The sequence below is a fragment of the Ambystoma mexicanum genome, chromosome 13, assembly GCF_040938575.1.
Source record: "Ambystoma mexicanum isolate Mex_15411 chromosome 13, UKY_AmexF1_1, whole genome shotgun sequence".
NCBI lineage: Eukaryota > Metazoa > Chordata > Amphibia > Caudata > Ambystomatidae > Ambystoma > Ambystoma mexicanum.
Window position 1 is genome coordinate 741,804,278 of NC_090938.1, and position 16,461 is coordinate 741,820,738.

Sequence of the window (16,461 nt, forward strand, 5' to 3'; positions counted from 1 at the left end):
CGAAACACTTGTGTATAGGCGCGTTATAAATGCCATATCATATCATATCATAACTTAAGAACTGGAACTATCCCAATCTCAGTTTAACCAGGAATTCACTGGTCCTGCCGAAAACCAACAATACTATTCTATAACAGTTTTATCCCCTACCGCTTCTGGAACACTATTCAGACTTTCAGGTCCGGAGTGGGGTTTGTTTCAGGGGGGGAGGCACGCCCTCCTCGACGGCCGCACAAATGTTGCTTATCCTTGGTCAAGTAGAATACTTATCATATGATTGTTTCGTTTGCAGCCCCTTTTCCAGTTCGTGGTGGTGTCAATGTGCCCCATCCACCCACACCTGGTTGTCAATCCTCTTCCTCACGTAGTGGCGGATCCTGCTCATGTACCGGTGGTTTTACCGGTGGTGGTCCCCGCTCTGGTCGGGCCCAGAGGTTTCTGCGCCTATTATTCCTCGCAGCTCTCCAATCTCCCTCGATGTGCTGTAATGCCCACCTCCATGCTTATTTGGGGTCTGTGAAGTGGACGGTAGTGCCCTTGTGGTATATTTTCAGTTGGGCTGGGAAGAGCAGGCCATATTTCACCTTCAGGGTTTGCAATTGTCTCTTAAGTTGGTCAAACGATTGCCTGGCCTTCTGTACCTCCCTACTATAGTCCGGGAAGAAGGCAATTTTAGATCCATTGTATGTCAGTGTGCCTTTTACGCATGCTTATTGGAGCAGTGCATCCCCATCTCTGTAATTCAGGAGTTTTGCAATTACAGTGCGTGGCGGAGCACCTGGCACTGGTCTTCCAGATGGCATACGGTGGGCTCTGTCTATCGAAAAGAATTTGGAGAACGAGTTCGGTTCAAACATGTCAGTGATCCATTGTTCCAGGAACAGTTCCATACTTGGACCCTGTGCATTTTCTGGTAGATCGAGGATTCGGACATTGTTACGCCTTGATCTACCCTCACCCTCATCCACTCTTTCTTCCATAGTTTTCAGTCTCGAGTTGACACTATTTAGCTGCTGTTGTAGCTCACGGAGCCCATCCTCTGCCTCAGATATGCGTTGCTCCGCCTCGCCAGTACGTGATGTTAGTTTTTGCAAATCGTGGTGAAGGAGTGAGACGTCCATACTAATGCCGTCCATCTTTTGTTCCATGGAGGCCTGTGACTCGGCAATGCAGACATAACGTCTTTTAATGATAATGTGCACTCCTTTTCAGCCATAGTGTCAACCTGGGCCTGTTTATCTTGGGCCTGTGTGACCGGCATCGTATATTGGTCAATTTTTCTTTGGGTCGGTTGTTTCTTCGCCTTGTCCTTGCCCATGGTGGGCACAAGCACTTCCTGTATACCAAGTGTGAGCTTTTGGTGAGGCAGGGCAAGGTCGCGCAGAGCCAGCAGAACGTCAGTTCAAGCCAGCAACCAGCCCGTGTGACACTCTACTCTCGGCCCCAATCGGCAGTATCCTCCCCTTGGGTCCGCTGTAGCCAGGCAGTCTGTTTGAAATTATTGACTCCAGGGGTCCATTTGTTGCCTCCTTGATGGGAGTATGGAAGGGCAGTTCATCCAAACTATATGATTCGCTCCGTCTCCGATTGGTGTCTTCTCAGAGTGATCGCAGGTCAAGCCACCACCTCCAGATGTCAAGATAGAAGTGGCGCCACGACCATCACATTCCCCTGGTGTGGATTCACTAGGCACAGTAGTTAATGAGCACCTTGTTCATCTCATCCAAGCGTGTCAGGCACAGCCCGATCAAGGTACCCGGCTTGTAACAGATTCCACAAGTCTAAGAGCAGTACTCTGTTTATCTGCCACAAGCTTCTCTCTCTGCAGTCACAGCGCTGTGGGCAGGTTGGGTTGAGTCTCCTGAATGTGTTGTTGGGTAAAGAAGCCGTGCCTTGTTTGCATGTTCATAGACGTATCAGCCGAGTTGTCTGCGCAATATGCTTCCGTGCCTCTTGGGCGATTTACGCAGCGCTGCTATTTCACCCTGACTTCGTTGTGCTTCTTTGTATTCTCTGGGTTTCTCTTCATTTCCCCTTCTGGCCTCAGCCGCACTGGCCAGGTTTGCGACGGTGGGGTGAGTGGTTAGCAGCATGGCAGTTAATTGCCCTTGTGGCTCGATTTTGCTGCGTCTCTTGAGTTACACAGAGTGAAACGCAGTAGCTCTCATCGCGTCTACATATAGCTATTTATGGTGCCGTATAGTTGGAAGCGTGTAAGCCCCCATTACCACGGGGGAGCATTGCAGATGTGCGCAGGTTGTAGGTTCCCCACCTAGGAAAGGATGCCTTTGTTCCCTCTCTTCACAGTAATTGTCATCCGGGGTATGTTCTCGCGGAGATCCCAGGCTCTTATTACAGCAGGGTAGTGGGATTATGTTGGCACATTTTCCCGAGCTGCCCCTTCTCTCACATCAGCGCCCCATCGACAACGTGGCCATGCGTTCTCTGCTGTACTCGGCGGTGATCTGCAGCTCTGTGAAACTCCACGGGCTATGTTGCTGTAGAACGAGTGCCTGTAGAGGAGTAGACAACATGTTGTTACTCCCCATATTTCCTAATTCCAAAGAAGGACGACGGATTGAGACCCATCTTGGCCTTAAGAGACTTGAACAAGTTCCTCAGGAAGGAAACGTTCAAGATGGTAACCCTCTTTCAGATCCTTCAGGCCCTCCAGCTTCAGGAATGAATGGTAACATTGGACCTCCAGGATGCTTACTCTCATGTGCCGATCCATCACAAGCACAGACAGTACCTGAGGTTCGCTGTCGACGGTTATCATTATCAGTTTTGGGTTCTGCCATTTGGGCTCACCTACGCCCCAAGGGTTTTCACCAAGCTAATGGCAGTTGTGGCAGCGAGTCTCAGAAGAGGGGGATTCATGTTTACCCCTGCCTAGACAATTGGCTGATCAGGGCCAGATCCCCGGAACAGGCGCTGGAACATCTCAGCTCCACCTGTCATTCCATCCACAAGCTGGTCTTCTCTCTCAACTTCAACAAGTCCCACATGATACCATCACAAAGACTCCAATTCATCGGAGCAGTCCTGGATGCATCCCTGGGCAAAGCCTCGCCACCAGAGGTGAAGGCTCAAGACATTCTGCAGATGGTGACCAAATTCCAGAATGCCCAATATTTACCGGCCTTTGATTTTCCGAGGTTGCTCAGCCTCATGGCATCCTAAATTCTTCTGGTGCCAGAGGCTTGCTTGAGATTGAGATCTCTCCAATGGCCTCTCAGGATCCAGTGGTCACAGTTCTCAGGAAAGATGTCAGATCTCCTACAAATCCCAGACAGAGTCTCAAAAGATCTTTAGTGGTGGACCTGCCGGGAGAACATCTTAAAAGGAGAACCTTTTTGGCAACCATGGCCGGAGATAACAGTAGTGACGGACACCTCACTCATGGGGTGGGGAGCCCATATCAATGATTTGACCATCCGCGGTCGTTGGTCTCCATCGGAGTCCAAACTACATATCAACTTTTTAGAGTTGATGGCGATCAGACTAGCACTGAACGCCTTTCTGCCCTCTGAATGTGGAAGGAATGTCCTGGTAATGACAGAAAACAGTGTGGCCATGTGCTACATCAAAAGGTGAGGAAGTGTAGGGTCACTACCACTTTGCAGAGAGGGAATGCAGCTCTGGTTTTGGGCAATACAAGAGGGAATCTCTCTATCAGCAGTTCACCTATCCGGAGAGAAGAACACAGCGGCGGACGCTCTGAGCAGGCAGAGCACAGTCAAGTGGGAACTAACTCAGGAAGCCCTTTAGGAGATCTTCACCCTTTGGGGAAGTGGATCTATTCACGACCAGTGCCAACAGGAAGTGCAAACTTTACTGCTCAAGGGAATTTCCCCTGAGAGGAGCTCTAGGAGACGCGTTCATGATGGACTGTTAGTTTCCACTCCTATACGCGTTTCCTCCAATCCGCATCATTCCTCATGTAATTAGGAGGTTGAGAAGGTTCAGGAAATCCATGATCCTAGTTGCCCCAGACTGTGCCAGGAGGATGTGGTACCCGGACCTTCTGGACATGTCCATCTGCCCTCTGATTCGTCTTCACAAAGAGAGGATCTTCTCTCACGAGAGGAGGGTCGGGTTCTCCATCCGGATATTAGGACTCTCAGCCTTCAGGCATGGTTTCTGAGAGGCTGAGATACAAGTATTGGGACCTCCCGGATGATGTAATGGAGATTTGGTTTCGGCCAGAAGGCCAGCAACCAAATCTTTATACCGCTGCCGCTGGAATAAGTTCTGTAGCAGGTGTAGAGATAAGAATGTTGACCCTTTCTCGTGTAATACACTGATGGTGTTATTCTTTATATCACATCTGGCAAATCTGGGGCTCCAGATTGGTACCTTCAAGGGATATTTGGCAGCGCTTTCTATTTTTAAGCGCACTTCAGAGGAAGTCTCCTACATTAAGAATCCTCTAGTAGTACAATTTTTAAAGCGACTAACTAATCTTTGCCCTCCAGTCCCGTTTCAAGTCCAACTATGGGATCTCAACTAGGTGTTAAACTACGTGACGGGAGCTCCTTTCGAGACTCTGCACACTTTTCCATTAAAACATCTAACTCTGAAAACTGTCTTTTTGGTGGCAATTACATCAGCCCAAAGGGTGAGTGAGCTACAGGCTTTATCCTGCAAGACTCCTTATACTGTCTTTCATAAAGACTGAGTGGTACTAAAAGTGAAGCCTACTCTTCGCCCCCAAATTGTTTCTGAGCTTCATATTACTCAGAAGATAACATTGCCATATTTTTATCCTCCACCTCATCCGGGGAAAGAATAAGAAAGACTTCACAGGCTTGACCTTAGACGTGCACTGAGCTTTTACATCTCTAGATTGGAAAAATTGCGGCAGAATGACCAATTATTTGTGGGCTATTCAGGTCACAAATGAATACTGGCCATCACTGAGCAAACCATCTCCGAATGGATTATACGAACTATATCAGAATATTACAAACTGGCAGGTAAAGACCCTCCAGAACATCTAAGAGCTCATTCGACCAGGGGTGTTGCAACTTCATCTGTGTTGCAGAGGGGAGTTTCGATAAAGGATATATGTGCAGCTGCCACATGGTCGTCTGTGCACACCTTTACTAAATACTACAGTTTAGACTCTTCCACGAGCCAAGATTCTGCTTTTGGGAAAGCAGTGTTGCACTCTGTGCATACATAACCACACTAATTTCTACTCCCTCCTCCAAATTATGTAAACTGCTTTGGAAGTGTATCAAACATAAAGAACACGTGGAAGGACACAATCCATTCAAAGAACAAGTTACTTACCCACTGTAACGTTCTTTCGACTGGATGTTCCTCCCAGGCCCCTCCCAACCTACCCTGCAGTAGAACATCCCTTGCGGTTGCAGTCAATGCTCTCTCAGGGGAGTAATCGCTGAACACAAGGCAAAGCTCCACTCATCAAAACGGAACTGATCCCAACGGGTGCTGCTCGTACTATATATATATACCTGGGGTGACGTTGACGTCGAGACGGAGGCGTCCGAGGGACATCAACTCGACCAGGCATCGACGCACAGTGCCCCCTGCTGAAAATAATTTTCAAAGGCAGCAAGCGGGATATTGGAAATATCTAAGATAAGGAATACGTGGGAGGAACATCCAGTCAAAAGAACATTACCGTGGGTAAGTGACTGTGATCCGCCCCATGTTGCATTGCCACACCTACCCATGTTCATAAGATGAATCCTGTTAGTATTTCACGGAACAACACACCTATGGCCCATATGTCAAGACAAAACCCTCATGTCCAACTCACCCTGTATCTTACCAGCTCACAGAAAGAAAAGCATGTATATCCCCATCTGTACTAATTAACACTTCAGGATTTGCAGATCACATTTGCTCTGCTCCACCAATCCCCACCTTCCTCCATTTCAGTACGTAATGCCAAGAAGCCACCGAAATAGCTTAAGCACATCATACAAGATCCATTTACCACACATTGTTATAAAAAATCTATGACTTTAACATTGTCGCACATCATCTCCATGCAGATGGTAACATTTAAATGATCCTACTCTACCACAAGAATTTAATAGCACCCTTATCAAACAAATGATATCTGTGAGGACTAAAACATCAATATAATCAAATACCATCTCTGTGGGGTCTTCAAACTCATTTTTATCACACACCATCTCTTTGGGGACTTGAACACCCTTATAAACACACACCGTTGCTGTGGATACTTGAACATCACTATATTCAAACACCATCTCATTGGGTCTTTAACAGCATTATCATTACACACCATCTCTGTGGGGACTTAATCATCACCATTATCAAACACAATCTCTGTGAGAACCTTAAAGCCATTATAATCACATGCCATTTCTATGGGACTTCAACAACATTTTCACACTCAATACATGAACTGAACTGTGGTCTTCCATGGTGAACCTTTTGCATTTTGGTGGTTTAATTGCATGCACATTTTCTAGAAAACTGGTGTGGTTGGGGTCTTAGTGGGTTAGAGGGTGAATCAAATTCAAAACCAGCATTGTTGATGTGTGGAGGCCAGAGGCAGTGCCTGAGTCCTCAATGCCAGTATTGTTCGGTGTGGTTTCTGACAGTGGCACTTGGATTTCTCTTTTATCCAGACAGGAGAGCCCAACATCTATTAAATGACAGCACTGTGACTTGATTTTCCTCTTCCTTAGGCTACGTGTCTGGAAAAGTGTAAATCACCTCCACAATTAATGATTGTGGGAGTCATCCGCAATGGATTCCTTTTGACTCGTGTAAAAGTCGGCAGATCTCATAGGAATCCATTGGATTTCAGCCAACTTAAAAATACATATTGCTGGAATGCCAATAGAATTTGGCAGGGGGGGCCTTGTTAAGTTTGATCTGCTCTCCAACTTCGCTTGTCAAATCATCCAAAATCCTGTAGCTCATACAAAGTGGAGCTAAATGTATTTAGCGTCACTTCGTCCACTCTGCTTGTCCTGGAAAAGAATCCCTTATCACTGTAGTTTTATTTTCCCCATCCTGAATGGAAGCCTACAAGCTCCAGCATAGCAATGAATGAGAATTTACAAAAAATCTCTTACAGACACAAAGTGAAATGAAATGCATGTCAAGGTTATTGTTTCACACAGCTTGTTCTGTACCCCCTTAATTACTAATCACCTAACAATCACACTTAAACAGCTTCTTAAAACCCTATATATTTTTTTAAGTGCCACAGCAATGATCACTGTCTTTTTACCTTTTCTCATCTCTAATTTATTTATTTATTGAATTTATTCCTAAAGCACAATGACAGTGGCCCGGGGGCATAAGAGCGCTGACATGACATGCAATAAAAAACATAAACCTCAGCGAAGCCTAAGGAGAAACCCGAGAGAAACTAGTGGAGGTCAAGGGTCCATTTACTCAAAAGGCAAGGTTTTCAGGACATGTTTGAACCTGGGAAGACTGGCACACAGCCTCAAATCAGGCAGGAGAGTAGTGCACAAGTGAGGAATTGCGGCTGGGAAGCATCCATTTTGCACCTGTACCAGTTTGGCCTTTGGGGTGAAAAGCAACCCTGTGTTATTGGATCTTAGATTACGACTGTTAGAGAGGCACTTCAACTGTGCTGCCATATAAAAAGGGCTTATTCCATACATGCAAGCCCCTGAAATGCAAAAGGTACGAAACTTGATTCTCTTTGTAATAGGAAGTCAATGTAATGCTCTGCTTGCTGTTGAGACATGATCTGTTTATAACGACCCTAACTGCATTGTTCTGGACAGCTTGCTGACGATTGAGCTCTCCTTTGCCTACCCCAAGTAGACTGCTGCCACAGAGGTCCGGGCGGCTCCCAATGATCGCCCTGGCTAGGGTGGCACAACTGCAGGCCTCAAGGAATGGTCTGAGTTGTGCCAAAAGTATAATGTAATAATGTTGAGTTTGACACTAGGCCGCTGATATGGGACCTCAATTGTAACTCCCAAGGTTTTTATTGTTTTTTCAAAGTGGGGAGCAGACAGTCTGCGATTTGAAAGAATGAATAGGACTGATCAGGCTGGCGCCACTTGGGGCTGGTGCTCAGGATAGTAATCTCAGTTTTTAAGTTATTCAGGGATAGGCCATTATACATCATCCAGAGCTGGATTTGGTTGTATGTGGCATTAATGACCTCAGTGTCTCTGGAGTGGTCACCTGATAAAGTGAAAAGACACTGAGTATCAACAGCATATTTGGCATAGCACCTCCTAATGTAAATAATCTGCCTCTGAGACTTGTTAAAAGATACAACCTCAATGGTAGGACCTGTTCAGCCCTGATGTTTGCATGTGGGGGGTGATGGTAGAGCAGGGGAGGGGCATTGGCATGTGTCCCTTGTCTAAATGTTAAATCCACCTCTGATTGTACTCTTTAGAAAATATTGAAATACTGATTTTTATTTATAAAAGATGTACACCTTATATACTTTGCCCTGGAACATTATAGAAAACGCTCTTCTTTTTTGTTTATTTTGTGGGTGCTCATGTTTAATTTCTGGCACTGCCTAAACACCCAGCACCCATGATTTACATCATACTTTGCAAACTCTGTAAAGTTACTCAACAGATTAAGGTTATGAAGTCAGTACGTATCAGTTTGAATCATGAAACATTCTGGCAGAGTAGACTAGGCTTCAAAACAAAGATACATTCTATTTAGGTCAGAGCCCCACTGGTAAGTATGCATGAGAAGATCTGAAACTTGTCTAAACTTGCCAACCTAGCCTAATAATTTTCAGGTAGGGCCTTGTTGGACCAGCTCAGTGCAGCTTGATTCCCAAGGCATAGCCAGCAAGACACCCACATCTGGGCACATACACATTAACTTAGGGAGACAAACAGAAGCCAACATGCATCAGCAAAGCCAACGGCTTGGGCTTTTGATTAGGCATGGATAGGCATTTGCCAAACACTTCCATAAGGACACCACATAAGGGTACCACCTGGTCATAAGATGGGAACAGCTGGAAAATGGTGGCAGTAACTGGGCATATGATGGCATTGACTGGCAAATGTCTAATACCTATGAGCAAGCCAAAACGGATGGAATGTGATTGCTTGCTTATGACATGACTTCAGTGCAATCGCAGAAGCATTGACAAATATATTGCTTATAAAATCAACTGGCTGAAGACACACATAAAGAGAATTTTATTACACCAGGAGCTTATTTACACAGGTAATTAAGTAGTTAAACACTCAAAACAATGCTTAGATATAACACTGGCAGGCCCTATACAGCAACATGTTTGGTGTTACTTTGTTATAGAGCTTGCTCATAGAGTTCTAGAAACGTTAGGTTTTTCTGGTGAGTTATTAACACAGCTATGGCTAGTCATTAGGTGGGTAAATGAACAGACACACCCATAGGATGTGTGTTTCTTCTCACATTTTATCGCCATCCTAGCTGTGTTTCACTGCATGCGTTCTGGTTGTACCTAATAGGTAAAAAGTCTATGAATCAATTAAAACCACTGTCATTGCTCTGGACAGCCTTGCATACTATTGTTTGCATATCAGCCTTGGCCCTGTCACTAATATCAGAAGCCTGTCCCAAACTTCTAGTCCACAGGGCCTAAAAATCCATGTGGTTACTTGTGTTCCAGTGAAGATGGAAATTGAGACCGAACTGCACCTTTTGGTGGCAGCACCAAAAGTCATTTGCTAATGGCTTGTCCCCTTCTCTAATGGTACAGACATACTGCAAAATTAAGTCATGGAATGTTGCGCAGAGCAACGGTAGTGGTAATGTTTCGTTCAAAGCCCTGCATGTATCACTTTTTGATTTTACTACACTCTCCCCTCCAGAATTACATTTTTGTTACAACCAACCTTATCTTTTCACTTATACTCAAGTAGTTCATGCAGCAGAATATATACTTTGAATGTAATTTGTAAGAACCCCAAGTCAGGTGACGTACCTTGCGCAGAAATCTGTGTTCAAGCATCTTACCTGTCATTTATATAACTTGATACAGTTAACCATTTTATTAAGCATGATGTGAAAAACCATTATATTCTCACAAAAAATAAACACAATTTAAACTACAGAAACCAACATTGTGATTGTAGGTTTGAGAAAATAGTTGTAGGCAGCCTGCTTGAATATGTGTGCTACCTCACTTAGAGGTGTGCATGGCTCTCCATCTCTCTGGTTATTTGTACATGGCTGTGGGGCATACATCATTGTCTAGGGCAATAAAACAAATCCTGCAGTTCAGCCTCTCAGAAGGTCTTTGAGGTTGCTGATTAATGTTCAGAGTGCCGTCCATCCCCCCACTGCCTTGGTTACTAGTGGTGTATAACACCACTGACATGGCCTCCTTTCCAGGGGGGGCCAGGGGCTGGATCTGGGGGGGCCTGGCCCCCCTGCCCCACAGCTGGAGCCGGGCCTGAGTGAAATACAGCTGCAAGATAAGCAATAATAAGTAACGGAATGGTCTGGTGAAAGGAAGTAGCCCATTGAAAGGTGCATTGTTTGAAGCTAAATGGCAAACAATCAGCAAGAGTGAAAGTAAATAGTGAACTTTGAATTGAAGTGGTCCTGCGGTGGTCTATAAAGAAAGACTCGCACATTCGAAAGACTTCGACATCCGAAATTGGTCTGAGCCCGATATATATTAAGCTTGGGGAAGGGAGCCCCCTTGCAACTTTGTGTGAACTGTATCATAAGAGGTCTGAGGCCGGCAGATGGGGACCTTTGTGAATGTTCTGGTTGAAATAATATTTTGAAAGCCAGAGAAAGGAGCTTTAAACGCTTAAGGCCAGGCGGGCCTCGATCCACGGTTGTGAACTGTGTACTGTGTTGGAAGCTGAGCCAGAGTGTTTAATCCTGCCTACTAGGAGCGCCTTACCTCGTGAGGCCTAACGTGGGGAGGAGAGCCTGTTCAGCAACATTATCATTTGAACACTGACTTTTCCTGTTCCATGCATTTTCTCCTTTTTACACTTTTTGTACAAGAAATAAGGCACGCATTAGGTTTTTATTAGTATAGGTCATTTTGATTTAACAGACTCCACTAGGACTGTTTTATCGTTTCATAGTCAAGACTACTCCCATCTTAGTTATAGGGCAGAATAGGAATTTCTCCAACCCCTACATTATCAATAAAGGTTTCACAAATTGTATCCATTGTGTCAGTGTCAATACTTGTGATACCATGCATTCCCTACACTCCCCACCCAGAGACACCCATCTAATCAATGGGCCGCTGGGATAAGCTCGCTTCCTCCTCCACTCCTCCCCTTAAACAGACTTCACTTTGCGCTTGACCCCCTTTCCTCATAAATCACAGTGTTCAATGTCTTTCAATCTGAATGAATCCATGTCCAGGCCTGTACTCAGAAACCATCACAAAAGTCACGTCACCGAGACGCATTCACAGCCATCGAAACTTCCTTCCGCAGGAACCCGTTTTTGTGGAGGCAAGGCCCTGGCCCAATCATGCTTCTTTTCTCTCTACTCTCCTGGAGGATGATTCCCCTCTTCATGGACCTCCTCTGAAGGATGGTGGAGGACCTGTGTCGCTTACATTCCCGATGTGACCCTATAATCCGCCTCTGTGACTTAAAAAATCAAGGCAAATGGTGAGGCTTCTTTATGTGATGCCCCTTTCATTCAGCCAAGCCATAAGCGGGCGACACTCCCTCTGTCTGGCAAGAGTGAAACTGGACAAGTCCTGGTATATACATGGGGTCTAGCCCTTTCCAGCACTGCAGCCTTTTCTGCATAGTTGTGAAAACAGACCACCACCTTCCTAGGGCCATTTCCCCCTGCCCCTCTACCTCTATGTGCTCTGTCCAATGTTTTTTTTTTACCACCCTCTCCCAGGAAAGGAATATTGACAATCTCTTAACCTTACTCGCCACTTCACCAGTCGTTTTCCCTCACTGCTCCTTGAGGCAGAGGACTCTCAGATTATTCCCCCCCCCCATTTTCTAAATCATCCAATTTCAGCCGGACCTCTTCCTCCTTGGTCTCCAAGTCCAGCAATCTGGCGTTGTATCACATCTCCACAAATCTGCACTGATTTGATTGTTCTCCATGCCTCCACCCTTTTTTCCAATGAGTCAACTCTGCTCCTCAAGTCTGTGATGTAGGTCTCTATGTCACCACTCAGCGCTCTGATTTCCTGGAGAATGCCCTGTATGTCGTCATTCATGGCCACGGCTGAGAGACCTCCGGTTTCACCCTCCTGTAGAGCCGTGTCCTTGCCTCCACATGCCATCTTCTGGTCCCTACGAAAATTGCTGTAGGGCGTGAACACTTTGTAAGCCTGTTTCCTCCAGTGTACCGCCGGAGAATCCTACTATTATCTCAGCTGGGTGGTAATCAGGCCAATCTGGATCAGCTTGTCATGCCGCCTCCAGTCTCCACAACCCACGCTGCAGAGCTGGCCCGACAAGGAACTCCCCAAGCTCTCCTCTGCTGCTCGCCCAATATTCCCCACAACAATCTACGAGCCTGGGCGCTGTGGTGAAATGGCCAGCTCCCCAACTTTGTTCACTCCACCAAGACTGCACCTTGCCCCACTGCTGAAGCCATAAGGACACCCTCCTCTAACTCACGAAAGTCTGCTTCAGCAAGGGGGGGGTCACGACACCTGTCACAGGGCCTCCACCACTTTCTTTGGTGTATCTGGTTCACACACTCTTCGTCCATCTCCAGGGTCCCTCTCACAGGCACCAGAATTCAGTCAGCCGCTCACGTGCTCTTCTGGGCACCGTTGGAATGAAGTTGTTTCATCTAGCGGCCAGGACATCTCAGGCTCTCTGACAGGGGAGCAGTGTGCCTCATCCCGTCCGTTTGCCTGCGCCTATGTCCTCTATCTTGTCGCCCGCCGGGGTGGTCCCGTCCCAACCTGCTTGCACCTTTGCCTCGGCCTGCGTGGCCAGCGATCCCGGCCTTCCACCTCCTTTCCATGGTTCCGTTCCGTTCACGGTGCTGCTCCTCAACGCCCTTCTCTGTCTTCCAATCGGAACGATTGATCCACACAAGGACCAGGGTGACCACCCTCCTCACGCTGCTCCAGTACCGGGGGTGGGGGGGTCAATGTCACTCCAGTGCATCTCCGGAGTGGGGATTTCTCAGAGCTTGACTTAAACCGGCCATCTTGGCCCACGCCTCCTAGCAGTCTCCCCACAATCCTTTTAAATCTACGAGTTTGGCTACTTATTCGTTATAATTGGAGATGTGATTATTGGGAAACTGTCCATGGAGGCATTTGATGGTAAGGTGATATGAAAAGAGGTAATTTCAATTTTTTCATTGTTTTGTTCATGTCGGAAAGGTTGGTTACAGGTCCTTCAAGGAGCTAGCAAAAATCCAACTATTGAAGTCGTCATGCCAAGCCTCTCATTTAACCAGAAACTCCTTCTTAGAGCCTGTAAGCTGTGATGCAATAATCGTTTCCACGTGGTACACGCTATCAGGATAATTTTTTATTTTCTGCAACTTCTCTGCATGAAAAATACCTTTTAAAACCTCATTGTTATAGCCCTTCAGACAGGAGATGGGTACCCACTCCGTGATGTCTACTTTATCTACTATAAACAACTCTATCGTATGCGTTTGCAAGTATCCCTTGGTAAATACACCTTGCAGCTTTCAGATCCTCACGTGGTCTCTTTTTTGAACCCACATTTTAGGCTTTTTGGGTTGCATCTTGCGGTGTGAATGTTTTGCAACACGGTTGAAGCGTTATCGGGCGTCACCTGCTGAGGGGACATTTTTATATATATAGCATTATACATCCGTATAAACATCTGTAAGACATCTTTGTACATGTAGGTATTGCTTCCGATAAAATAACGCCATAGTATGCTTTTCAACGTTCTATTAAAGCGTTCGATTATAGAGGCCTTGATGTTGGTATGCGTCTCTATGTGCTATATGTCACGTTTCTTTAGCAAGGTTCTAAATTACTTGTTCAAAAACTCTTTAAGGGCATCAGCCTGTACTTTTACGGGTATCCGTCCCTGTTTGAAAATTAATTTGAAGCATTAGTCAAGGTCGATACCCATCTTGTCTTTAAGAATCTCTGCAAAGGAATACTTGGATAAGACATCTCTGACTGCCCATATATGGGGGGTCATTACGAGCTTGGCGGTAAGGGCTTAACGATGCTGGTAATGGTGCCAGAGCTGTCCACCCCTTACCGCCCCATTACGAGTCTGCTCGCGGGACCCGCAAAGGGTGCCTGGTAAAACCAGGTGCCCTTAGCGGATCCCGCTAGCAGACCAGGGAGCTAACAACAGGCCTGTTATCAACGGGCCCGTTGTTAGCTCCCTCCCCATTCCCATTGAGCCCTATGGGGGCTCGAATGGGAATGGGGATGTACCGGGTCCGGGTTCCTCGAATGAGGAATTACCAGGTCCTCCAAGGTTGGAATGGCCCGGTAATTCCTCATTTAAGGAGCCCGGACCCGGTACCCGGTAAGGGGGTAACCATGCCGCAAGGTCGTAATGACCCCCCATGGTTATAATAGTCTTTATGCTTTGCTAATTTGCTCAAATGAATTCAACCTGCATGAAATTGATGGTTTAAAATCCCAATTATTGTAACCCTGCAGGGATAATGCCTACTAGCGGTTTATGCATTATGTAAGAATCCTCCCTTCATAATCACTCTAGGGGTTTGATACCCCTGTAGCTGCCCACTAACTCTGCATGGTAGTAGATTTTGCATAACAGCCTGTCCAACATCTTTCTCTCCCAGCAATAAATCCACAAGAGAGGTTCCACACTTTAAGACTTTTATTTTATGACATTTTCTCAGAAGTATACAAATGTGCATTCTTTAGGAATCAGGGTTACATTTTCTGCTAGATGCAGTGGCAAATTTTTTGACAGTTTCATAAAAGACACCCCTCTCAATCCTTTTGTAGGCCTGGCTAAATAAGACACTAGTTGCATTCAGCAGATCGTGCAATTAATACTGGTACAACAAATGCCCATTGACCTTTCACCCACATGCCCCGCATGGATGGGGCCCACCGTTTTATCATATGTCTTCGGCAATAAAACGACCGTGAGACAAAAAAACATGTTCTATATAAAATAACATTCATATAAAAAAGACATTAAATATGAATATTAAAAAGAAATAAAAATGCAATCTTTTTTCATTTACAAACATTCATTTTTGATTAAAAAGAAATAAAAAATGGCTGGGGCGGGTCATCATGCCTTTGGGTTCATCCCTCTAGGGACCACCTGTCACGTTTGATGAATGGTATCCCTATATACTATTTTGGTACATTGGAGTTCCACAATCTCCAGTCTCTCTTCATTTGGGGAATGCTCACCATGTAACGACTTGATTCTCTAGGAACTTGCAATTCACATATGTCTCAATGGACCACCCAGTCCCATCTGTATCTCTCCCACATCCCGCCATTATACAATACATTAGAGCACACGTTGCTGGAACATGCCCACACCCATTGAAGACACACCTCCCTGTCTCACTGATGTAGTGTCATTTGGAAAGCTTCCATGCTTTCCTCAAGGGCCTTAGCATCACTGAGACTCCTGAATCTTCATTTACTGCCATAGGCTGGGACTGGTACTTGACGTCATCACAGATCGATCTCAGCTGGTCATCCAGGTAATCTTGCACTGCTCCATAAACGATGCCCTGCTTGATCCTTTGTGCTGAAATTGTGATTTTGAATATTAGACTTGTTAACACTGTTTGCGTGATACTGCTTATATCCCCAATGACATGTACTTCTAATCTTGCATCTATATTGGGCATTTGCAATCCTGTCATTAATCATTTTGCTTTCTCCAATTCCCCCAATCTTTTCTCATGCATTGTTCTGCTGTACATATTCCCGGCACAATGGATACTAATTTGGCCCTGTCCCAGATTAGACCTTCGAGGATTCTCTGCTCTCTGCTTTTCACCATCAGCATGTCCTTCTGCTGCACCAGTTGTATTGCTGCTCCTGTAGAACCATTAGAAAAATAAGATGTCATTTGAAAGTGTAGGATTGGCAAGAAGAACTGCACAGAGCCAAGGGCTGTATTTAGGATTTCCCATCTCTCTAGACTTGTTCCTTTGTTTAAGGTTCTGTAGAAGGCTGTCTGAAGTATTATAAAAATTGCCCATTTCAAATGTTTTGTCTTTAGGTGTAGAAGAAGTATTCACTGGATGACAGTTGTTACACAGTGGATGTTTATTGTGAAAAAGGCCAGACCAGGGAATTAGGTTAAGAAAGTGTTTCATTAATAAATATGTACAGGATTGGCCAAAATAAACAAATATGATCTGAATGAAAGAATGAAAGTAACGTCTCTCAGGGTGGTTCTTCTGCTCAGTGTGGGGGCTCTGGGAAAGCTTTTCCTAAAGGAAGTGCCTCTCTTGAAGTGAAGGGTCACAATGAAAAGCCTGCCAGTGCTCAGTAAGTCCAGGGGCTGCATGTCCCCC